The following is a 26,138-nucleotide window of genomic DNA, read 5'->3' as shown; positions in this document are numbered from 1 at the left end:
TGCTGACCTCTCAGGTAATTTAAAATCTGTTTCTTGTCGCTCTCTCTAAGCAGAAATATCTTCCTGCCTTCACTTGCATTTCTATTTACAGCCGTAGTCAGTGATACTGTAACAGCCCTATGATCACTGATTCTCTGTTATACTCCAGATCGCAATCTTCAACTGAGACACAAGCAGATCTGAGAGGATGTTTTCACGACTCTGTACTCTAACTACTCAAGACAATTTAGGAATAAGGCATTAAGAACAATTTCACATGTTTCCATATCCCCTAATCGCTTGAGTGTCCCAGTCTATAGCTGCTAAGTTGAGATTTTCATCTGATGCTAATGGTGATCCTTAAACGAAATGCACGTTAGCGGCGGTAGAATCGTCCTTCAGTCGGCTTCAGACGTTCAGTTTACTTTCTGTGCTTCTGATAGCTAAGGTCTGCTTCATGGTCACTACATCTCAACAATACCAGAGGCCCATGTTTCGTCTGCCCTGATGTGGCAGTTCCAACACGAAACCTACTAGCGACTGTGACCGTCTGTGTCCGGATTCCTCGCTACATCGTGTTCTATGTCAAACCCGCAAGCGCTAGCCGTCTCAGACGTGTTAGAAACATCTGTATTAACTCTTGTAATGAGCCACTCTTCAGTCGCATCGCTGCCGGTGTTGTTGTATCTGTTAACAAATGCTCTGAGCACTATGGGACTTAACTTCTGAGGTCATCCGTCCCCTAGAACTTAGAACTACTTAAACCTAACTAGCCTAAGGACATCACACACATCCACGACCGAGGCAGGATTCGAACCTGTTGCGTAGCGGTCGCACGGTTCCAGACTGTAGCGCCTACAACAGCTCGGCCACTCTGGCCGGCTATCTGCCTATCTGTTAACACGAATTATTCACGAGGATTTATAGATTCGTGGCACCTACAAGTAAACGCATAATTTATGTGAAACTATTCAAGTACAGTTCAGAGAAGTTACGGGAATGATACCGCTCGACGTCTTCGACAGCAGCCGATATTTCGAACACGTGCATGCACAGTCACTTTCAGGCGACAAGTACAGCAATGAAGCGCTGTGCAAGGGAATTTGAAACTTGAGTTTGCGAATTACGTCCACAAGGATGACATCCCCCCCCCCCCCTCCCGCCATACACACACAAACTCTCTCTCTCTCTCTCTCTCTCTCTCTCTCTCTCTCTCTCTCTCACACACACACACACACACACATTCGCACACAACTGAAGATGACCGGCGTCGATAGTTAATAACCAAAGCAATAACTCTGTCCCTGTGTTTATTGACAAGGGAGAGAACAGGACTCCATCCAGCCTTAAGGGAAAAAAAACCTTCATCTCTATTTATACGATCACTCGCTAATTATATATGAATTACTTCCTTAATAACACTGTCCCAACAACTGCAAGTGCACGACAGAATCTCCATGTTGTTTTATTCCATGTAATGAACGGTGCAAAGGCAATATTCTACAGTAGCAGATTTTCTCGGATGTTGTAAACGGGTGCGACGCTTATGCTCAGTACACAGGTTCTCCACGGTCCTGATGGCCTGAAATACCGCAACTGCAAGTGATACGATGTACCTGCCTTACGCAATCAATAACATCCTTTACGGACCTTTGGCTCTGGTGTCATCTCGGTATTATCGTCAGCTCATCACTCACCCGCTGAATGTATGGACGATAGAGCAACACACGTATGATCCGTCAGTCACTGTAACCATTCTGACGAAAGGTAACTTCGAAATGGACTAGTTCAGCTAACAAGCTTTCAAGGTCTGGGATGACGTGGACCGTGTACCTTATAAATATAAGGGAGGCTGTTGCTTAAATTCTGTGTGGAATCCTGCGCTCTTCCTTGCCAAAAACCAGAGGGACGGAGGTACTGCTATCTCGACCGATGATTATTAATATTCACTGTCGGTAACTTCTGACGTCGGTCATGTTTGGTTGCGCGTGCTTGCGTGTGTGTATGTCTGTGTGTGTGTGTGTGTGTGCGTGTGTGTGTGTGTGTGTGTGTGTGTGTGTGTGTGTGTCTGTGTGTTGCCTTTCTGGATTCGCTTGCAAACCGAGGTTTCAAATTTCCTTATACAGCGCGCCCTCGTACAACGCTTTCTCACTGGATTTGTGCCGTGAAAATGGCAGGGTCCGCATGAGGAAAAATATCGTCGATTTTCAAAGACGTCACCGTGTTGCATTCCCGTAAGCTATTTGAACGTAGTATACGCCGGGACAAACTCAGGTTTCATACTGAAGTACATCTTTTGGTGGGAATTGTTGGACTGGATGGAACCCGTCAAAATTTTAGGTTTTTTTAAAACAGCCAGCCTTCAGTATTAGCCAGCATTATTTCGGACTCGCCAGGACAGTGCATCTTCTGGTGGCTAGTCCAACTCTTCAAATTCGGAGGCAACGGTAGGCGTCTGAAAACCTCTGCCGAGTCGGCAGGCCGCAGTAACTGCCAAGTCACGCGATTCCCGCTGACGACTTCCGAGAACTCAGGCGTGACTTCCCTTTACGAGGAGAACTTGCCGCCACTTGCCGTATCATCAGTGCGATCTCAGCAGCAGCCTCTTTTCCTCTACGTTCTAGTTGTGCTTCAGAAGACTTGTGTGGATGAAGGAGACAGGATCACCTGTATAATCTTAGTGAAGTATCTGGTTTTATTAAATTTTCATCTCATGTGCCACTAATGCCTAAGGTTATGTATGACTGTCAGAAGGTTTCTCAAAGCTGTGTTACTAGAAGTCACTGAAGGAAGCCACGTTAGCGAAGTCTCATTAGTACCTACGCATCTTTCACGGCCCTGCAAAAATCAGATGTGAAGTGTAAATTGCCAACTTCCTTTCCAGTTATAACAATAATTTTACCAATAGTCTTACGGATGGTATCACTTTCAATTTAATCCACTCGCTGCTTTTGTCGACGTTTCACAGATGTTATATTTGGAAACGGAGATGTCAAACCTAAATCTTCGTTTATTAATTGATGGAAAAGTGGCATGGAATTTGGTATATCAAAAGAATACATAATGTGTGTTTAAGAGTTAGCGATCATTTGCACACTTTCATTAATGAGTTCAGTCCACATCACAGATATTTTCATTGTTTTAATACTTCACAGATGAGTAGTATGGGGCCATTGATTATTATCGGATCTGTGCAAATGAAGTAATATATACTGCTACGATATGCGATAAAAAAAATACAAAAAGCTGAAACACACAACACTGATGTTAGACGCTGTGGTGGGGTATTATGTGTGACGTATAGAAAATTCGAATATATGCAGTCTAGAATGAATTGATTAATTAAAACGTTCCCCGTGTGTAGAAAGTTTTAAGCCTAGTCCCACTTCGACACAGTTTTGGTCAATGAAAACAGGAAAAAATGTAATGAAAAATTCGAATCATCATGATTCGTTGATTTTGGGACGTTAATTCAAATCATGGATGCTCGCCACTCTGAACATATTATTACTGCACATGTGAGGTCATACCTGCAGCCATAGCGTAACTTTAATTCAATGATGGAGAAAACTTGGTGTAAGCCGTAACAGTTTTTCTCAGAGTTGAGAAGGGACGGCTGCAACCCATACATTAATTAAGCTGGCAATCCACTCGTTGGGCTATTCCATGAAGAAAGTCATGAAGATTTCACAAGGTTACCTATCTAGCGGTTTCAGGGGCAACAATAATTCATGTTCATATAATTACTGACCGAATTAATTTAAAATGCTGTCATAATCTGCTCATTGAGAGGTATAATGTTACTTAAAAGGCTTAAAGCTACAAGTTAGGAAGAAGCTATGTATATATATTCAATCAGCATAACTCAAGGCACAAAAACTGCCCAGAATTACCACAAATAAATAAAGGAAAGAAGTTTATCGCTGTGCATGCAGTCAAACTTCAACGTAAGGCATGATGTTTTAATTTATTCTTTTTCACTACTTACTACACTGGCAAGACATTTTACAGACGGTATCCGTTTGTACCACTGAACGTACGTGCAAAATGATTTAACTATCCAGTGCATAATTCAGAACATATAAGGCCACAAACACTGAAATGCGCGAAAAAAGTAGTATTCTCGTTAGTCTATAGATGAATAGTCCGAAATAAATAAAACTGACATAATTAGGTTTTGCATCTTGAGGCACAAACGTTTTACACGCTTGCAGTTAAATATTTAACACTTCAACTCATTTGTAAAGTAATCATACGTCTGAAACTGTTTATGCATGGAGTTCGATCCTGTAGAGGATAAAGGGTTGGTAGGTGGTGATGCACTAACACCGTTTATCCAGGAGGGCGAGCGGCTTAGTTCGCCACTAGTGGAGTAGAACGAAGTCCATTGAAAAGCGCACTGAACGTATAGAAACTGCATTCGACTTGCGGGGAGAAATGTCTTTTGTTTGCATCAAACTGAGCTAGTGAAAATTGGAGACGTCCTAAGGGGTGAATGATGCTATGTGTAGTGATGCAAGCGAAAGTTACTTGTCCGCAGCTCGTGGTCGTGCGGTAGCGTTCTCGCTTCCCAAGCCCGGGTTCCCGGGTTCGATTCCCGGCGGGGTCAGGGATTTTCTCTGCCTCGTGATGACTGGGTGTTGTGTGACGTCTTTAGGTTAGTTAAGATAATTAGTTCTAAGTTCTAGGGGACTGATGACCATAGACGTTAAGTCCCATAGTGCTCAGAGCCATTTGGATCATTTGAAAGTTACTTTCGAGTCAGTGATTACAATTTTCGTGTACAAAGTCAACCAGCACCTTGGAAACTATGAGATTGTATCAGACAACAACACACTCGTATAGATCGGTCTAGCCTACAATAACGGTAAATCTCTTGTCTTTGTTGAAATAAAACTCAGCAGTCTGTGGTACAACATTATCATTATCCAGCCGGTTCCATAATCTTTCCTATGTCAGTCTCCTAATTAGTGTGTGTGGGTGCAGTATGGTTTAGCAGTGACATACTTTGACCAATTGTGACAACAGATAGAAGTTGCTTGAATATCTGCTACAATTATCTCAATGCACGAAAGGCTTCATTATATCGAAATAAAGAGCACATAAGATGAAGTTATCTATGAGGCTATGAGCCATGCCGTCATTATGTCCTTAGTTTACGTTCCTTTATTGTGCTCATATATTCTGTATTACTTACGTTACATTTGAATCAGACGTCATTGATGTTTGGCCTTGTTCATGGTGTTCATTTTAAAAGCTTACTTGTCAAAATTTCAACGAAAGTAAAATTCGTTATTTTACGATGTTGTCCCTAGAAATGAACTGATTTCGTCGAAAACGGAAGTTAAACGAAGTCAGTGGTTAAGTTATGATGTACAACGTTGGCTCCTGCACACCCGCACACGTTGCCTCCACTGCTGTCAGTAGTATACTTGCCACCAGTTGGATTTGCAGTTCATTCGCTTGTGTCAACAATATATTTATTTGTGTTTGTCGCCAGCTATTGTTTCCTTTATTTGTCCAGGCAATCACAGTTTAATATGCCATGTGAATAAAACTGTATGCGGATCGCTGACGATAGCAAATACATAGCAAATAACAGATTTCATAACTGACAGGTAAATTAACAGTTTATGGTTCTGGTTTTATTTCTTTCTCCTTTGACAAAAATTCATCCACGAAGATTTGTAAACAAACTCGAAAGTCTCATTTATGTTGTTTTGATCGAGGAAGTTGACATTGGTCACGTGGGTATCAACGGAATAACGTCTCCGTCCGGCATGGTAAGTGAACTGATAACTGCGCCAGTGTACCATAAATAAAACACAGATCATTTAATTTTTCATTTCCCACAGTTAAAAATCGAACCAAACCACCTGAAAGACATTGTTGAGAAGCTTTCTGTAATTGAATGTGACTTAATCTCCAGAAAAAGCATGTATTCACTTTCTCTTCGTGGATGCTTGGCTCGTAGGTAGTCAGTATATCGAAAATAGTACACAAACTTAGGATTAACGTCATGTAGGAGCACATAGATATTACTCCATCAAGACATCATTCATCAAGTATGTGAATGCTGTGGAGTCCTAATTATAGAAAAGTTTTGGCACAATACACGATGATCCGTTATTTAGATAATGCCCTGTGTCAGTTATATGTGGAAAGATTTTAGTCTAGTTTCCGACATGCCTTAAAGACCAGACATCATTTTTGATCCAGCAGCCATTTCATATTAAAACATAAAGGAATGCATAGTCTATTGTCTGTCTTGTTTGCTTCTATTTGACGTACACATACTGACATTTAGTTTCAGTTCAAAGCAACTGATCCACCTCCTCAAAATGGACACATCTGAATTGATTGTCTCCCTTGTTTTTCTCCAATCTAGACTCGTATTCTGTCTCTAAGAACATCATCATCAGCGACACCTCAAACCCCAGTCTTTCATTAATTTGCCGACTCTTCAGCTGACACCGTATTCTATACTAATAATTGGGCAATACAATTAAAGGGTAACTTTCTGAGACCCCAAAGCTGTCTCCTGTTGTGACGCTGAAGTTAGAAATTTGGCTAGAAGGCATGTACAACCTCCCTCTGTAATGGCGTAAAAGCGTGGTGTCCTGCAACATCCCTTTGGCTCTGCGATGCTTCAGACAGCAAGACGTCGACACATGTGAAAGAAAAGGTCAGAGGTTCATGCGAGGTGTAAGGTAGATTAATGACGTCACATTGGAACCAAATTTCACGACGATTCTGCCCAGCGCCCCCATGGACACGTCACACAATTAGGAGGTCGTCATTCTCCGTCTTGCGCACGTTTCTACCCCTCTCTTGATGCCTCTTCGTTGGACTGTCTGCTGGCAGTATGTGGAATCTGTGTGGTGTCGAAAGGGTTGCCTATCCCGCCCTCGCTGCCAAGCAATTATCAGTGAGACATTTTAAAGTGCGCAGCATAGGTATGTTGGTATCATTGAGGTTGTTGCTGAACTGGGGGATCTTAGAGGGACACTTCGCCATTTTATTCATGCATGTGTCAATGTTGCAACCACGCCTCCCATCCCCCTTCCCCACGATCACGCAACGGGAGGGTGCGAACAGGATGTCTGAAAAATCTTAAATACCTTTCGCCGTTCAGGGTAATGTTCAAATTTTGTTGAATGCTTTTGAACGGATCGTAGTGATTCCCCCATGTGTGCCAGAGAAAAACACTGTGGAATACATTATGGGAGAGGCAGTGATCAATGTCTTACAAATATTTACTATTAAAAACAGTCTTGCTCACGATTTATTTATCAAGGTGACCGGTTTCGACCACTACTGTGGTCATCTTCAGACCTAAAAGTTGTATACAAAGCTTTAATTAGAGGGCTACATACATTAAAGAAATGTTTCGCAACAACTTCGTTGGAAAGAAGCCTGTTGCCACATCTTTGTACTGGCGTTTGTCCTCACCATGGCAACCACTAGTTCGCCTATCGACTTTACAACAACTTCAATGGATAGAAGTCTGCTGCCTCATCTTTGGAACACCGTCCAACTTCACCATGGCAACCTAGTGGTTCCAAATGGTTCACTAACAGGCCTTGAGAGGGCAATCCATGTACTGCCAAACCGAAGTTCATTTATCCTACATGTTTAAATATTTTTAACGCTTCTTAATTGACAATAGCTGTTTAATAAGCTAAGTTCAGTGTGTAATTATTTTTAATTCTTGACAATGTTCTTTTAACTAAGAAATTTTATATTGTAATTCGACTTATAACTTATTGGTTAGTAATGATATCATGCCGTCAGAAGTGGGCGGAGCCTCCATTATACATACCAAGACGTGCACTGGTATCTCCAGTAGTGATTCTCCAACAGAAAGAGGTTCCTATTCAATGGTAATTCATCGTTTTATAGCATTATAACTTTATGTATTTTCTTTAATGTATGTAGCCCTCTAATTAAAGCTTTGTATTCAACTTGTAGGTTCAAATGGTTCAAATGGCTCTGAGCACTATGGGACTTAACATCTGTGGTCATCAGTCCCCTAGAACTCAGAACTACTGAAACCTAACTAACCTAAGGACATCACGCACATCCATGCCCGAGGCAGAATTCGAACCTGCGGCCGTAGCAGTCGCGCGGTAGGTCTGAAGATGACCTCAGTAGTGGTCTAAACCGGTCGCCTTGATAAATCAATCGTGATCAAGACTGTTTTTAATAGTAAAAACACTGTGGTCACGCTAAGCTCTAAATGGGTGCGATCACGTATAGTGGGGTTGCAGTCTTCCGATGTACATAGAGAAAGGCTGAATCGTCCAAGAGGGTGCCAGCAGTGTCAGAAAAAGTTGTCAAAGACGTCGTTCTGTTGTTTATTACACTGTAAACAGTCGTTTTCAACCGCTAAAAGTGTGGGAATCAAGACCTCAGCTTAAGCGTTGCTTTCAATGAGCGGCGGTGTGTCTGAAATGTTTTCCTCCGTCATCGATAAGAAAACCGGGTGATTTCAGAGCTGGGAATCGCAGTTCCGAGGTCCATTACACAGATGTCCGAAGGAGGTGTGACGACCTTCCCACCGTGTGACACGTCCGCAATGACGATTGGGCAGAATTGTGGTGAAATTTGGTGGCAATGTAACATCATTAACGCACCTTACATCTCACTTGAACTGAGCTTTGACCTTTCTTTCGCAGGGGTCCACACGTTGGTGTTTGAAGTTCACCGAAACCGATGGTGACGTCGCAGATCGCCATGCGTTTCCACCGTTACAGAGGAAGGAACCAAATTTAAATCTTCCGAGTCGCGACGGGCCGTAGTTACGAATTACGAAAAGGTGATTCTTTAATAATGTTGCGCTGCGCAGAACACATTTAATGAAAACGTCAGTCTATTCCATTGCGACTTATAAATCAATAAAACATTCTATTCCAGACGGAGAATACTACTTGTTGGTATCATCTGCTCTATTTCCGACCTATTCAGAATGGCAAATGCTAAGAATAATTGCCGCAATGGCTGCGTATGAAATCCTAATATCCTGAAAGTCGGTCTGCGGAATATATGTTGGAAGAACTAATATGGTGTTAGATTCTCCTTGGAACGTAACGTCTCCGAATTTTAACACCAATCTTTCCGTGATGCTGTAGACTGACACTGGAAGTGGGTGGGGATGTTTACGACGCAAGCACCACACCTACTAAACGAAACTATGGAGAATTACACTCCTCTGACTGCGTATTATTTTTCTTTAATCCCGCCAGATGTAGATAAGTCTTTAATTGCATAGAAGACAAAAGTATATCTGTACAAGCTTACTGAAGTAGGGGAAAGGTACATGTCGTCTAAAACATGTCTTTTTAGGGATGAGAAACAGCTGTGTGATTGTATATGCCAAGCGAGTCCGTTATCAAAGATTATATTAAATATATAGTTAATGGCGAATATTATATTTACTAGTAACAGACATGTGGTTTACAGCATTTTAAACTTTTAAAACTGCCAGACATCGATGAATAATCGAAACTAGTTTAAGCTAAATTACCATGTTTTTGGCGGTATCTATAAAAAAGTCATAGATAAAATCTGTAGACCATTTCTGAAGGGTGTTGATGAGTCAGAATTCTCCATTTGCCCTTAATTTAGGTTTTAGATGTTAATTTCTGCTATATCCCGCGCGTCAGAGACAAGGTGCCGGCAGCTCGCCGCTGACCGCTCGGCTCCAGGCGCCTGGCGGCGGCCGCTTTATTGGCCAATAAACAGCGTGTCGTGTCGCGGCCGTGTTTTACGAGCGCGCCTCATCTCCGCCGTGATGAGCCGCTGCCCCTGACAGGCCGACCCGCCCGCGGTGCAGCGTAGGTCGTTGCCAGCAAGCGCCACTAGGCGGCTGGCTGTTTTCTCTACTGCGGCAGTTGAGGCAGATAGCCGACTACGATGTGGTCGGAAGGTCGCAGATTACCTCTTTCTGAAATGAAGGTAGCAAATGCGAAAACTGCGCTGCTGGCTATTAAAAGTGAAAGTCATGACGGATATCAGAAAATCAAGTTTTTTTAAATTTTAAGGCGATTTGGAAACGTTCGAGGAGAGAAATTTAGTAAACCTCTTGCAACAAAAATTGTTCGAACCTGGTCGGACCGAGCTTCGATGACAGATATCGGTACTTCTGCTTCACTGCCACGCCATAGTCCATCAGTCATTTTAGCGGCGCTTGATAGGTGGCTGTCTCCGGCAAATTTTGACCAGACATTTTTAATATCCGAGAGATTTGCTTGACAGGGCGAGAGTCGAACAGTTTACGTGTCGAGGGACCAGGGCACCATGGCAGTATGCGGTCTTGTGTTACACTGGTTCAAATGGCTCTCTCTCGTGGTCGTGCGGTAGCGTTCTCGCTTCCCACGCCCGGGTTCCCGGGTTCGATTCCCGGCGGGGTCAGGGATTTTCTCTGCCTCGTGATGGCTGGGTGTTGTGTGCTGTCCTTAGGTTAGTTAGGTTTAAGTAGTTCTAAGTTCTAGGGGACTAATGACCACAGCAGTTGAGTCCCATAGTGCTCAGAGCCATTCAAATGGCTCTGAGCACTATGGGACTTATCCTCTGAGGTCATCAGTCCCCTATAACTTAGAACTACTTAAACCTAACTAACCTAAGGACATTACACACATCCATGCCCGAGGCAGGATTCGAACCTGCGACCGTAGCGGTCGGGCGGTTGCAGACTGTAGCGCCTAGAACCGCTCAGCCACTCCGCCCGGCTGTGTTACACTGTTTAAGATTCTTGCAGACTCCGAATATACGCCCCACCACTGGTCGCAACACGTCAGAAATGTAACCGATGATGCTCGTGTTGCGTACTCTGAGAGATCTCATTACTTCATGCCATGTGCTAGGCGTGTATATAAATGACGACGACGAAAGCAATCCTGACATATTTCTCTGGAGCCTCGCACAACTATATGTCAGACGGGAAGTGGTGTCACTCCTGTGTTGCTCACACTAGTGACGCACTAGCGGCGGCGCTCATTTCTCTAATTCCACGTCAAGGCAAGCTGCAACAATGGTGGCTATGCTGATGGCCCATACACCGTTGTAGTGTTCGTGTGCATACCTTTATTACTTCAGACAAGCCAATTTCTTTGCTGAAGGTACGTGACGCGGCTTTGCGATTCTGCACGGGTGAGCAAATAGTTTGTTGATCCTCTCGTGTACTAATCACGTGGGTACACTCAGATCACCATAAGGCGTTGAACATCGTTCCCAACGATTCCAAATTCGCGTGGCACACTTGGGACCCTGACCAACGTTGCGATCTTGGGCCTGCCTGACGTTGTGCTTGTGCTTGCGCATTTGTGCGTGCGTGCATGTGTGTTTATGTAACGCAACAGACCAGTGTCGATAGCTTTCTCTATCATACATGAGTCATAACACCACCCTCGTACAAACAAACAATATTACAATACTATGTCGGCATGAGAGACCTTCGGCGTAATCTTTACTTGTGTACGTAACAAAGACGTCAGTAACTCTACATACTTTTTGCGATTGAGCTGAAATGCTAATAATGACGCCATTTTTATGGTGTTGCAGTTTTAATGGTCATTAGTTTATTGTTACATATAGACTAAAGGTTGTAAAAGTTGTGGATCCAAGAAAGGATGGCCGCAATGACTCCAAATACCAACTGTGTAGAATAGTGTATTAGCAGCTAGTGATTACTACAACCTGGATTTTAATGTCCTAATAACAGCTAAATATTTAAGTATTTATCACTTAAAACTTATTTAAATATGACCTTAAAAATGAAGCATTACTTCATGTAAGTTTTTTTGAAAATATTCTTGTTGGTATTTTATATACCATGTAATAAAACACACACTCTTGATCAAATTGTGAGTATAGTACTTGCTTGTTGCAGTGTTTGAAGCTAGCTAGCACTTATTTGTGAAACGTCTGCATCTGTCGGAAAGATAAAAAAACGCGACGTATAGTGCAAGCAACGACACCCATCCAAACAATAAAGCGATGTTTTTAATATTGCATGCCATTTGTTTAAAATATCAACATGTCTTCTCAATCTTCATGTTCTGCAGATTTGCTCTGGCTCACAAGGTGCATTTTCAGGTTTTCCATTTTCAAGTCTACATTTTCAAAGGTCTCCGGTTGTCGCCGAAAATATTTTCTACCTTGAAAAGATCCTCTACACACCGCAGGGCGTCACAGGAGCGTATTTGAAGGCGGCGATGTCACTGCAGGCCAGCTTTGTTTCATTGCCTTCAAATGTTGTGCCATTCCCAGAAAGACTATTACTTATTTTACACATTGTAGCATATCCAGGATTCCGCTGGACTTGGCAGTTTTTGTTCACTTTGCGAGCCACATGACCACGACCTTGACACATTTAGCTCTGCACTAGTTGCACAATATGTAGGGCGACACACAGTTGAGTGCCAGCAGCTTCCAGTCGCGTGATGGCTTTTAATACTACTGAAAATTTGGCGTTGATATGTACTAAGTTTCTAGACAATGTGTCTGTAAAGATTTTTCGCGGTTTTGGTGGCCCTTGATTCATCACTATCAAGCTGTCTTTATTTTGGTGTAGTTGGTACAGTAATACTCAGTAGCATTTCAGCGCAGACCCTCATCATGTAAGAACAAGCTGAGAGGGAGGGGCATTCAAGGGCTTGATCCTTGTATTTTTGTACCAGTAGCGGAGCTTTGTCATAGATTTTCTTGCCACAGAAAATTACTTTGTCCACATCGGGGTAATTTCTTCGTACCTCTTCTGCAGCTTTGCGTAACGCGTGTGCAAGGCACGTAACGTACACGATACTGGGTAGAAAATATGAAGCCCCTTGGTTCCTTTTGCAGTGTATGAAGCATCATCTATTACTAGCAGCAAAATGTTGTCTTTGTTCACACCCTTCGAGCACAGTAGCTCGATAGAGTTGTTAAACAAACTGCCAGTTTCGAGTTGTTCACTCCCTGGAGAGCTTCACACGTTAGGAGGAACGTTTCTCCAAGTCCGTCAACTCTACGACAGTACTGGGCACTACACATTGAAGTTTGAATAGTTTGGCTCGAGCCCCCACGTGCTATGGCACGAAAGTATATATATTTGTTACACTCATCTTCATTGAGTGGCCCAGAGATGTGGATGGTCTCAATGATTAGCTACGTTGCCGTCATAGGGTGCCAGCTCACACCTGTCGTAAACTCAGTTTTTAAGCAGAAATAAAATATAACAAAACAATGCAGGCAGGTATTGCGGTGAAATTTAAAATACTGAGTCACTCACGTTGATTTTAGCAAGTAGTTTATTTTTCTTCAGTATATTCACTAAACACTGAAAATGCAGTCTGGGGGGCTCTTACGTAAGTGCTACAACACTTCACTATAAAATTCATGCATCGTGATCACCGCACTCGACAGTCTGTTCACGATTCCCAAAATACACTCTTGTCTGCTGCCCTAAACCACTATATGGCGCTCCACTTGGTCGCTTTCGAACGTGGCTACCAACCCACTACTACCCCCAGATGCGCTGCACGTCCGGCTCTTAGCGTCGCTCAGAACCAACTCCCTTGTCCTCAAAGATGGCCGCCCTATCCACCCTCGAAACGACTGACTAACTCAAAACAATGTTCGACAAAGGTTACGAATATTCTAAAACTAAACACAAAAACATATATGATAAATTTAAAAATATGGAAATTTTCCAGGCAATAACAATCTGTGTGTTTGAACACAACGCACCAAGTGTGTTTGAACACACAACGCACCAACCAGTCCTAACTATGGGACTCCGCAGCCGACGACCCATGCATCTGCCAACGTTAACAACCATGACATTGGCAACTATGACTGGAATGGGCACGTGACCATCGGCATTGGACGTTGGCGCAGTTGCAGACCATTGCATGGTCTGATGCATCCTGATACTTTCTTCATCGTGCCGATGGGAGGGTGCGAATCCGTCGTAATCCAGGACAACGGCTCCGTGAGAACTGTCCTGTGGGACGGGGACAACCTGGCAGCGGCTCCCTTATTGTCTGGGTGAAACGTGCTATTTGCGTCCAATAACAGGAATCAGCAGAGCCATGATTACCAAACATACACAGCTTGTGTTAAACAATGTTTATTAGCTTTCACAATTTAAATGCAATAAAACAGATAAATTGCACAACATCACAGGAACACAATAAAATTTTTTCTTAAACCCCTGTTGAAATCTGCATAACAAATGGTTAAAACATTAAGAAAATTTCTGTTAGTGTAAATACTTAATACAATCAAAACTTGCCAAACTCTGAATCCGCAATGACTTCTCTTTAGCAATATAAATTCATACCAATCTATAACATTAAGGTATAACATAAGGCACACAAATAACAATAATGCAATTCTAAAACTTCAGTGCTCGGAAATGAAGACACCGTGCACACGAACCTCTGACTATGGAATAAGCCAGTTGACTCCAGTAGAGGTAGGCACTAAGTAAGTAACAAACAATTAATAAAAAACAGCGCCTGAGCATCTAAATATTCCCTGAGAACATACGCACATGAAACCCTCCTTTCCAAAAATAAACTTCACAAACAACATACAAGATACAAATATGATACAAATGGGTGATAATGGAATGCAGAATTAATAATGTGGAGCGTTCAGCAATCTGATCGGGCACTAATTACAGAGTGACCCCGTCTTATAGGTTTAAATTCATATATAGAGATAAAGACGCATCCTCCAAAGCGACGGAGGAACGAGCTACAAAGCTTATGATCTGACAGAGTGAGGAACAAAGAGAACAGCAAAACTCAACTGAAGGACGAGATCGAGGCAGAAAGCTAGGTACATGGAGCCCAGTCTAACGAAACACAGTTCCACTGGCAACGGCCAAGTCGTCAAGACACAGTGCCACGTCCCACCGTACCGGATGAAATACACTGCGCTCAGCAGAACTGAAACATAAATCAACTGCAACAGCACTGCTGCAGTTGCACATTCATATTACATAAAAGAATAAAACATAACATTAAAACAGGAGTGCTCACCAATTTCTTTTCTTTCAAATTCAACACTTAAGAATTCGTCTAAACACTGCAATACACGCGTAAATAAGATTGTTCCTGAATTCGTAATAGCAACAGCTGAGTATTACTTTAAACGGGCAAGAACCCACCAGAACTACACTTCTATGGAATGTGATGTAGTTTTTCGAGACAACATAGTATTTCGTTACTCGTTAATTAAGGTACAAATTTTGGTACTTAACCACCTTGGTTACAACAATTTTAGATATACCATCACTCAATAATGAGTAGCTGACGGGGTTTGCTTACGTATAGCAGTAGCTTCCTCATCAGGTGGTAGGAAACTAACATGGAAACCCCAAGCCCCTTTATCATGCCACGTGTGACATAGCTTTGACATATCAGAATCGTCACTCAAGACAACGTTAGTTAACCATTAACAAATACGTATATATACAAGCACGCAATTGAACCTGTTTGCCGGTCACTGTGGCTGAACGGTTCTAGGCGCTTCAGTCCGGAACCGCGCTGCTGCTAGGTTCGAATACTGCCTCGGGCATGGATATGTGTGATGCCCTTAGGTTGGTTAGGTTTAAGTAGTTCTAGGTCTAGGGGACTGATGACCTCAGATGTTAAGCCCCATAGCGGGTAGAGCCAGCATCTGTTTAAACCAAAAGCACACCGTCTGCCCTGGCGAACGGTTAATTCCCGGTGACGCTACGGCAAGCCCTTCTTCTCAACATGCACTGCGTGGCGAGAAAGGCCAAACACTACGCCTCGAGCCGGAACCCAAAATGTTTCCGCCGTAGCACTCCAACAGTACCACGCCCAACGAGCATGCGGACCAAGCAAGCAGCAACCTCCCGACCGTGTTGTAACTCCAACCGACAGATCACACAGTGATTGAACGTGCGATAGTAAATCGATCATGCGAGTCTCGTGGCGGGCGTTATGAGTATGTTTAAGGTGGTCACTACAGCAACGAAAAAAGAAAAGCTTTACAAAAATACTTGTATTTTCAAAGGAGACGCATTACCTTACTCGTTGTCGATGTTATCGTCATGTGAAAGTCCATGTGATGTATGCGCTACAGGGACAATTCCCTTTTTCCCATAGCCAGGGTAAACTCTGCCAATATCACGCAAGAATATCGGCAGAGTGTCGCATGCGTTAACTTTTCCCTGCAAACGCAAGTTGTGGAAGTAGAGTTACTGAAACAAGTACAGTTCGTCTCTTTGTCTCGGATGCCCTTCTCTTTTTATGGAAGACTTCACAGATTTCCACAGCTACTCAATATTCTGCATGTGGACACTGGGGCCATTCGAAGACACGAACTCCACAGAATGGTTCACGAATTTGTGATCGAACCCTTCAGCTTTCAGAGTCTTGTACGATTGAAACCCGTCTGTAATGACTTTAGTACCAGGCAGTATGAAGTGTTTTATGATACCCACTAAAGTGACCTTGTCTCGGAACAGTACGCTCTCAACAAAACACTTCCGGTACTCTCTCTCTACTCCACCGAATACCCAAATATGATTGACTTCACTTTTTGAAGGTCGTCCTGTGGTGTCACCGCCAGACACCACACTTGCTAGGTGGTAGCTTTTAAATCGGCCGCGGTCCGCTAGTATACGTCGGACTTGCGTGTCGCCACTGTCAGTGATTGCAGACCGAGCGCCACCACACGGCAGGTCTAGAGAGACTTCCTAGCACTCGCCCCAGTTGTACAGCCGACTTTGCTAGCGATGCTACACTGACAAATACGCTCTCATTTGCCGACACGATAGTTAGCATAGCCTTCAGCTACGTCATTTGCTACGACCTTGCAAGGCGCCATAGCATTGGATATTATTTTATATTGTGGTTATAACATGTACCATCAAGAGAGATGTTCTACAATTGTGGATTAAAGTTAAGTATTATATCAACTACGTACTTTATTTGCTACTATTAATTCCCTTAACTGTTCCAGACCTCGCGCCAGCCTGCGTGAGCATCGTCACTCCTATTAAGAAGTTTTACAGACTTTGTAGCACCACAGTCAACACAGTCCCTCCTTTCCTCCTCCGGCACAACTCCATATTTGCGGCAAAAAGTCAAACAATTCTCTACGTTGGATATGCATGGAATTAAGAGTTTTCCATGTCAGAGAATCCACCGAAGATACGTCAGGAACACTAGACATCACATTCACTATCGACAGAAACCGTCTGGGCTTCCCAATCAAGTCACAAATAATTCGCGCGGGAATGTAATGTAGAGGAACTAAAGGAACGACGGAAAACAGATAGAAATGACAATCACAAACGATTTATAATAACGTCCACCACGAAACTCTCATGATCGATTTTCTACCGCACGTTCGATATGTATCGTTTGGACCCCGCGACTTCGATAGGCAATCATTCTTGGAAATTACCGAGATTGGAATACATACAACCAATAACTGAGGACGTCAGACTGCAAATGCCACTCTGAGATGGAAATGAAGACACAAGACAGGAATATGATGGAAGCCACATCAGACCTATCAGAAGACTAGTTCATATTCTCCTGGGATCTGATAATTAACCACACAGCTGAGTGTTCTGAAATTATCATCATTATCATCATCTTACAAAAATCAGTGTTTGTAAATCGTGAGATGTAAAACGACTACGCCCTCTTCAAGGTTGCCATAAATGTGGTAGACTTAAGTAGTCAACTCCTTCGTGATAAACTGTAACTCCAGGCATTCATCAACCAAGTCATCTCTAAATATTGCCTTGAATGAAGGTCTGTAGGATAGAAGGAACATTTATGTTGATCTGTAACCCTACAGATCCGTCAGGGTTCAGACGCATCGATAGACGACTTTGGCAGCGATGCAACATTTACCAAGCCCGGAACAGTTAGCTGTTTATGAGACTCTAAAAGCGTTGCCGAAGGGCAGATAGAGGGACGGGACTGGCGCCATCAATTTGAGGCCACCGCCGTTCAGTGGTGGCGGGAGAAAGGCGCCCTAATTCGCGCAGGTATTTTACAGAGTCAGCCTGAAATATCGATAGCTAGAAGAGGGCGCATCTTGATGTCAGAAACGAGAGAGATTGCTTCAAGCTCCAGGCAGCAGGTGTTCTGCCTTCCGCAGTTAATTTCACATTTTTCATTCCTTGAAATAATGTGCACGACGGCTTGTTTGGAAAGCGGCGCACTATGGAGCTGCAAGTGGGGCAGAATGGTTCAAAACTTATCTTCCTACTTAATGTGGCATAGTCTTGTATATATTCGAAACCATGTGTTGGATGATAACAGCAAGCGATAATATCCTCGAAATTCAACCCCTTAAACTCAAATAAATCAACCAACCAAGTCGAATTTCAGGCTAACACCTGTGGCCTGTCATTTGTATCGCATGAGGAAAGGAGCTTCACAGCGCAAATTTAAGTCTGCTCAAAAATCCGAAAGTAGCGTCTCTATTCGGTATCATGTATCTGCAACAAACTCGATTTTCTGACTTTCACTAAGATTTCACATCATTTTGCAATACTCATAAGGAGAATTGTACCACTTTGCTCGTACTCTGCAGTCCATGCGCAGTCTGCGTATGTCATCGAACTACTGCTCTCCAAGTCTTGTAGTCTGGATCAGTAGCAAGACTGTATCTCCCTTGCAAAACACAGAATATCTTAAAAAGTAGGACAGAACATCTTACATACTGCCACTCTTACATTCGAATCTCTATGCTGATCATTACACAACGCCTCTCTAATATTATCACCTCCATTACAGCGCAACATGTTAACGTGACTGCCAGCGTCCCCCCCCCCCCCCCCCTCCCCACGCAACTTCGCGATACGACGAAAATCGGAGGGCTTGACGACTTGACGAAGTCGAAACTAGTTTGTTGTAACATCAATATCGATAGCTGGTGGTGGTACATTCGTTATTTCAATGACATTCACAGAATGACCTTGATTTTCCCAACTCTTGTCAGGCGGACCAATTGGCACCAGACTATGTTGTTCAAAAAATGGTTCAAATGGCTCTGAGCACTATGGGACTTAACGTCTATGGTCATCAGTCCCCTAGAACTTAGAACTAATTATACCTAACTAACCTAAGGACATCACACACATCCATGCCCGAGGCAGGATTCGAACCTGCGACCGTAGCAGTCGCGCGGCTCCGGACTGAGCGCCTAGAACCGCTAGACCAACCGCGGCCGGCGACTATGTTGTAGTTAGGTAATATTTTCATTTCTCTGGTTCTGGTTTGCCTTATGCGCGTGCCAGTAATCGTTATTATTGTTTCTCTAATCTCGGACGCTGTTCAAAAATGGTTCAAATGGCTCTGAGCACTATGGGACTTAACTTCTGTGGTCATCAGTCCCCTATAACTTAGAACTACTTAAACCTAACTAACCTAAGGACATCACACACATCCATGCCCGAGGCAGAATTCGAACCTGCGACCGTAGCATTCGCGCGGTTTCGGACTGCGCGCCTAGAATCGGACGCTGTCATTTCCTTGATAGCTAGGATGATACGCGTAATTATTATACCACCTATTATCATTCCTGTTCATATTAGGCGTGCAGTGATCAGATCGTCTCAGTCGTACTCTCTGATGACGTCGGCTGTGGCGTCACAGGAGGACCGCGAAAGCTATTCGGCCGGTTTGGCCGCTGCTGTGTTGCTACGTGCGCAGCTGAATCGGCGGCGGTGCGCTATTGTAGCCGTTATTTTTATTAGCCTTCACATCGTGTATTAGGCCAATCGAATGTGAAAACGATACGTATTCTAACTTTTCACGAATATCTACTAGCATTTTTACCTTCAAAATTCTAAGCACGTGTTTGTGCGAGACTGGCTCATCTGAGTGTGATTTTTGTATAACACTTTCCGAAGTAGCGGTGGACACTACCTCCCTTAGAATGGAATTCTTCTGGGTTAAAGTGCTGTTTTCTAATTTTTCGCTGATGACCTCGAGACCAATATTTCGATGAAAAAGTTGGTTCCAGCTGTTCATACGTTTGACAGTACTCAGCCATTTGTATCGCCCATGAGGCTCTATCTTTTTTTATACATCCTGTCGTGAAGCGTATGTCTTGCTGCTCCGACCAGGATGGCAACAACACAGCTTTGAAGGCCTTTATAAAAGCAGTCGGGTGAGGAGTATTCTTTTCCGTTGGAATTGTCTGTGTTTGAGGAAGCTCTCTTCAAGGAAGACATTGGGCAACGAAGGTGTTGCCTCTATTTCGTAACCTTTGATTGCAGATATTTCTTACAGAACGCTAGAAATCTAAGTTTGTTTAATCTGTTCGAGATCGGATTTAATTGAGTCACCAGAACTGGTACAATCCAACAATGCGGCAGGGGCCGTTTCACTCACAAATCGGCCAAGTTTGGAATTTAGTTTATCGTTGATTTCCGTTTCTTTCTTTGTCTGCCATTGCGAAAAGTCATCAACAAAGACTTTGCACTGATCTTTAAAGTGTTTTTCCACTTTCACCCCCTGCTTATCAGCGAAAGTATTTGCTTTATTCTCAAATTTTTTTGTTGTACCGCGTACTTGCTTTTGCTCTTTTGTCAAAACTGATATAACTTGATAAACTATTGTATTGCATAGACAGATCCTTAAAATCGGCAGTTAAAGTCGCTAATTCACTAGATTCTTTATTCTGTTCTGTTTTAAAACTCTTAAAATCTTCGCGTAACTCTTTTTGTTCCGTTGACAACTCATTCAGCTTCTTAAACGCCAACATAATCAGATCAGTAAGCTGATCATTAACTTACGTAACAGATTCACTGGAAGCATCGTCTGTCGGAACATTCGCCTCACGTAAAATATGCCCAGTTTCGAAGTCTATATCTGCTTGAATATTGTCGTCACACAGAAGATTTCCAACTAAAATATGCACCAGCGTTTCAGAGCTGGATTATAGTTCGGGCTCGGAAACATGACAATTTTCTAGATCCATAGCGCCAAGTTCATTTTGCTCAGCGTTCATCTCAACATTGTTGTTATAGTGTGAAGCCATTTCCTACCTTCGCAAAAACAAATACATTTAATAAAATAACCTCAAAAAATTTTGAATGGAGTCAAGATTTAAAAAGGTATTTACAAAATTAAGCTGAGAATAAGTAGTGGCCAGCATAAACAATTTACTCCCGTTGGCAAACTATGAAATTAATCATTCGCAGTTGTACATAAGTTATGAAACGAGCTGCAAACTGTGGCAATGTATAAACGCAATTAAACTCAATAAAGGAAAGTTCACATTTATTCAGCGATTATGGACGAATGCCTTAGTGTTATTATTTGCACGCAGTGGAGCACAAAGCTTGCTGTGCCCAACGTGTGTGCCTGAAACAGCGCTGATGTCGCTTTGTCTTCAGTAACGTTTTTCACATTCAAAGCTTCTTTATACATCTGTATGCGGTTTTGGTCCGGAATACTTTTCATTCACTTCCAAGAATAGTAATGTTCTCGTGCAACAACGAACAGGTGTAATTCCATGAAACACAGAAGAAAAATTTTACATACCCTGACTCCGTCTCGCCATTTATAATATTTATGCTCCACTTTAGAGTTAATCATTAAAATGTTTACTAATGGAATTAATGAGAGTATCAATATTATTATAAAAGACGACAAGTTCTGAAAGAAAATGAAGGAATAAAAGTTATATTTTAAAATCGGCACAATTGGCTTTCGTGGTCAGTCATTAATATGGTGACGCTAGACCGTGTATCGGCAATAAAGGTTTCAATCACCAATTCTCACATGCATAAAAGTTAGTACAACAAATTGTGATCGAAATTCGTGAATCGTGAAGAGATAATGAAGGCAGGTTGTACGACTGACCGTACGAATTTGCATGTAGGCTGGTACAATGGCGGCCGATCATCGCCTTATCAAGACTTCCACGTCGTCTCGTCTCATATTAATGCTGAACTAGATACATACCGGTTAGGGCAAGGTAAATACAATGATCTGTTTTAAATAAGAACATTTCAGAGTTTAACTGTTATATTTACAAAAAATTTTCAGACATAAGAAATACTTACTGCATCTCATATGAAAATGTGCGCCTACGTCGGAAGCTGCGATAGAAGAAAGTGAGTGAGACGAGATCCCTCGCTAAACAAACTCGCATCATTTGTTTCAACAGACGTTGTTCACATCTGAACAGTCACATACTATGTTTACATGTTTTTCTTATTACGTTGCGTCGTTCCATCCGTGGAGCAGAAGAGTGGAGGAAACGGACTAGTATAAGTTCCCACTGCTACGGTAAATTTTCTGCCTGAGACAAAATACTTCATTTTACACTAACTATCATCACAATCATGCTGATTTGAGTCCCGCCGTAGATAGCTACACCTAAATCCATGGAATTCTCTTTTCCAAATGTCACCTTCCACTCAGTACTCTTACGAAAACATCTCCTTCTTACTTAAATGCAACTGATTTTCCACTACTAATCAGACAAGCCCCATCTACCTTCTCAACACTTGGCCGTCCGGCGACACCACAGTGGTGTCGTGCGCGAAACAGCGGTCAACGGCCGCAGTCGTGTCGTGTGCATAGTATCGCTCACTGGCCGGCGACACCACAGTGGTGTCGTGTGCATAGTATCGCGCAGTGGCCGGTGACAGCACTTTAGTGTCTTTTTCATTGTGTTAGTGTTTTGTTTAGGTAACAATAAGTTACACTCGTCAACAAGTTTTTTGTTTTTATAAGTACTTGTGCCCTTTCATCATGGCAGACAAAAGAGACGATACGATAAATTACGATGAATGCGCGGACGACTTGTCTGACGTTCCGAACGACTTGGATGGTTGGGAAGAAGACATTGGATACAAAAAAAAATGAAAGTGAAGCAGAATCGTCCGAAGATGGTGAAATATGTCCAAGATGCTTTCGGCGAACGCTACGGTTGCCAAGTGTTTTGGATGAACCAGACGAAGAAGACAGGCTGTGATTTACTGAGGACGAATAATAAATTTGAAGGATCTCCAGGTCCACACATATTTAGCAAAGATACACAGAGCGTCTTGGAAATCGTCGAATTATATATTGGGAACGATCTATTTGAATATATTAGCAACGAAACCAACAAGTATTACAGTCAAAATTGCAATAGAAGGAAACTGGAATAAAAAAATGCAAAATTTGTCAACGTTACGGGACCCGAACTTAGAAAATGGTTTGGGCTTGCTATCCTTATGGGAACTGTAAAAAAAGCAAGGATCGATGATTACTGGTCAACGAATCCGTTGATAGACAAACCCATATTTCGCAAAACGATGTCCCGCAATCGATTCAGACAAATATTATTATTTTTACATTTTTCGAACAACAACAACAATAAACCGGATAATGCCGACCGGCTTTTCGAAGTGCCATTCGTAATTGATTGTTTTTCCAAAAAGTTTAAAGAAACGTTTAATCTAAGTCAAAACATCTCAATTGATGAAGGAATGATACCGTGGCGTGCTCAGTTAAATTTTAAAGTTTGCAGTCCGTCGAAAATTACGAAATATAGCATACTCATTCGGATGCTGTGTGAGTCGAGTACAGGATACATTTCCTCATTCAAGGTATATTCCGGCGCTGGACAAGCTTTAGTAAAAACAGTGATGGACCTATTGACACCTTCTTATGGAAAGTAGCGTCACCTCGACATGGATTATTCTTATAACAGTGTAGACCTTGCAGAGAAGTTACTTGAAAAGAAAATTCTAGTTTGTGGAACCACACGGCAAAATAGAGGATTTCAGGAAAAATTAAAGCGCGCAAAAGTAAATGTGTTTGAAGCTTGTCATCAACGGAAAGGTGACAAGCGGCCGGCGACAAACCAAGTAATCCGAATTAGAGCTGATGGCGTCAAGCGAATAATTTTGTACGAGATGTGCAGACGGCAAAGTGTTAATATAACAAGTGCCACTGAAGACAGCCTATTTCCTTCGGTACTTCGCCGCTCACAAATTTGTACATAAATAAAACTTTCCCTATTAGAACAAAGCTTCAGAAAACACAGGGGTTACTTATAACTACGTTGACAGCGTGATATTGCAGTTTCAAACAACGTTTTCCTTATATTTTGCTTTACATTCAGATATGAAATAAATAAAGGATATTTAAAAGACTGACAAAATACAAATTTACAATTCAGGTTTTAAGCTGTTCAAAGGTGTCTGTGTAATTACTGAATGGGCTGCAAATAGAACCAATATATTAGGAATACCAAAACTTGCTTGAGAGTCACTGTTTCTCACGTCTAAGATATAGAACACAGACTTTCTTTCTAATGACAGACAGAGCTATAATCTGCTACGTAGATGTCCCAGTTTTTCTATTGCTTCACTCCATGCTGTTGAGAAAAATGCTGTATAATACAGGATGTTTCCTATAGGAAATAGTATTGGTCAAAACTAAAAGAAAAGTTGTTACAATTGTATACCTGGACACCAATACCTGTTTAGATGCGACCTATCTATCATCTGACTCCCGTCCGTCTGTTACGTAGAAGTAGATACTACAGGCGGTGCGGCATACCTTTACCACGCATCTTGACAGATTCTTCACCCCTTCTTCGGAATGAGTCATTCACATTTTCAAATACAAACTAGCTCCAATCGGTTTGTTTCATATGCATTGGCCATATGCTCCTCTGACGTCTGCACAATGTCAGTGGGTTGGGTGTACACCAGAGCCTTAAATGTCTCTGCAGCCAGAAATACAACGGTATCAAGTCTGGCGGCTGCGGAGACCATGCTACTACATCTTGAGAAAGCCATCGCCCATGAAACGTAGCGGTGCGATACCGTCGCATGATCGGCAGAAAATGAGTGGTGCTCCGTCTTGCATAAATTACAACAGTTATATTCCGCATTATCTAACAGCGCTGGTAACTCATCGTGCAGAAATCGGTGATATACAGCACCTCTTAATTTGTTTGTGAAGTGTATGGACCTATTAGGGTGTCAACGACAATTCCTGCCTTTTCACTGAGATTAAAGTGTTTCGTACGTCTCACCTCAATGATTGATAGAGTATTTGCACCTACCCATGCGTGTGGATTGTAGTAATTGACTAAGCCGTCAGCGAAGTGGGAAATTTTTTGGAAATTCGTGGTAAGGTCTTACTGGACCAAACTACTGAGGTCATCGGTCCGTAAGCTTACACACTACTTAATCTAACTTAAACTAACTTACGCTAAAGACAACACTCACACCCATGCCCGAGGGAGCACTTGAACCTCCGAGAGGGAGAGCCGCGCGGACCGTGGCCTAGGTGGAATGGTTGTGGTTGTAGGAGTGCATACTGCTGGGCTACAATATTAAGGTACTTGTGACCGGAAAACTAAGTGAAGCTCCATATGCGATCGCGCAAACTTACTTCCAAAAGGTAATGAAGCAAGTTACGCAAATGCATGAAATACACAGGTGAACCACCACATGACACGACGAATTACTTAAAGAAAGCATCTAACTACTGAATGAAAATGCACACTTATCAAAGATGCTATTTGCTTCTCTTAAAATGCATTCGAGTGGGAAAATCTTCAAAAAGATGATAATAAATGTGAAGCTACAGAAACAACAATGTTTAACTCCGATCTTGGTACGAATTTTGCGATCACGTAATGAATATAGTCAGTGGTCAAAAGAAAACCATCTCAGAAGGTGCTAATGATAAGTTCACTCGGAAGAGCGCGTGTTTGATGATGGTTATGTTCGGTTTGTGGGGCACTCGACTACGCGGTCATCTGCGCCCGTACAAAGTCCTAATTCTTGCACAGTCCAATTTTTTTCACAGTGCAATCTAGCCACTGTAACGAATGATGGTGATTAAATGATGAGAACAACATAAACACCCAGTCCCCTAGCTGAGAAAATCCCGAACCCGCCTGAGAATCGAACCCGGGACCCCGTGATCCAGAGGTAGCAGCACGTGTTTGGATGAGCGCTTTGCTAGCAGCCCGACGCACTACCCCCTGTCGTTGACTTTCGTGGAGTTACAACACCCGCTCCATTCACCACCACCGCCTTCTATCATGGTATAAGGGTATGAGGATGGTCCAATACTGACAGAAACCGTTTGCCATCGAAATAAATGTGTTAGCGACCAAGAATGTTTATAATCCATTTTTAAAGTTCT

This window comes from Schistocerca americana, chromosome 1 (assembly GCF_021461395.2).
Source record: "Schistocerca americana isolate TAMUIC-IGC-003095 chromosome 1, iqSchAmer2.1, whole genome shotgun sequence".
NCBI lineage: Eukaryota > Metazoa > Arthropoda > Insecta > Orthoptera > Acrididae > Schistocerca > Schistocerca americana.
This window is presented reverse-complemented; position numbering follows the sequence as displayed.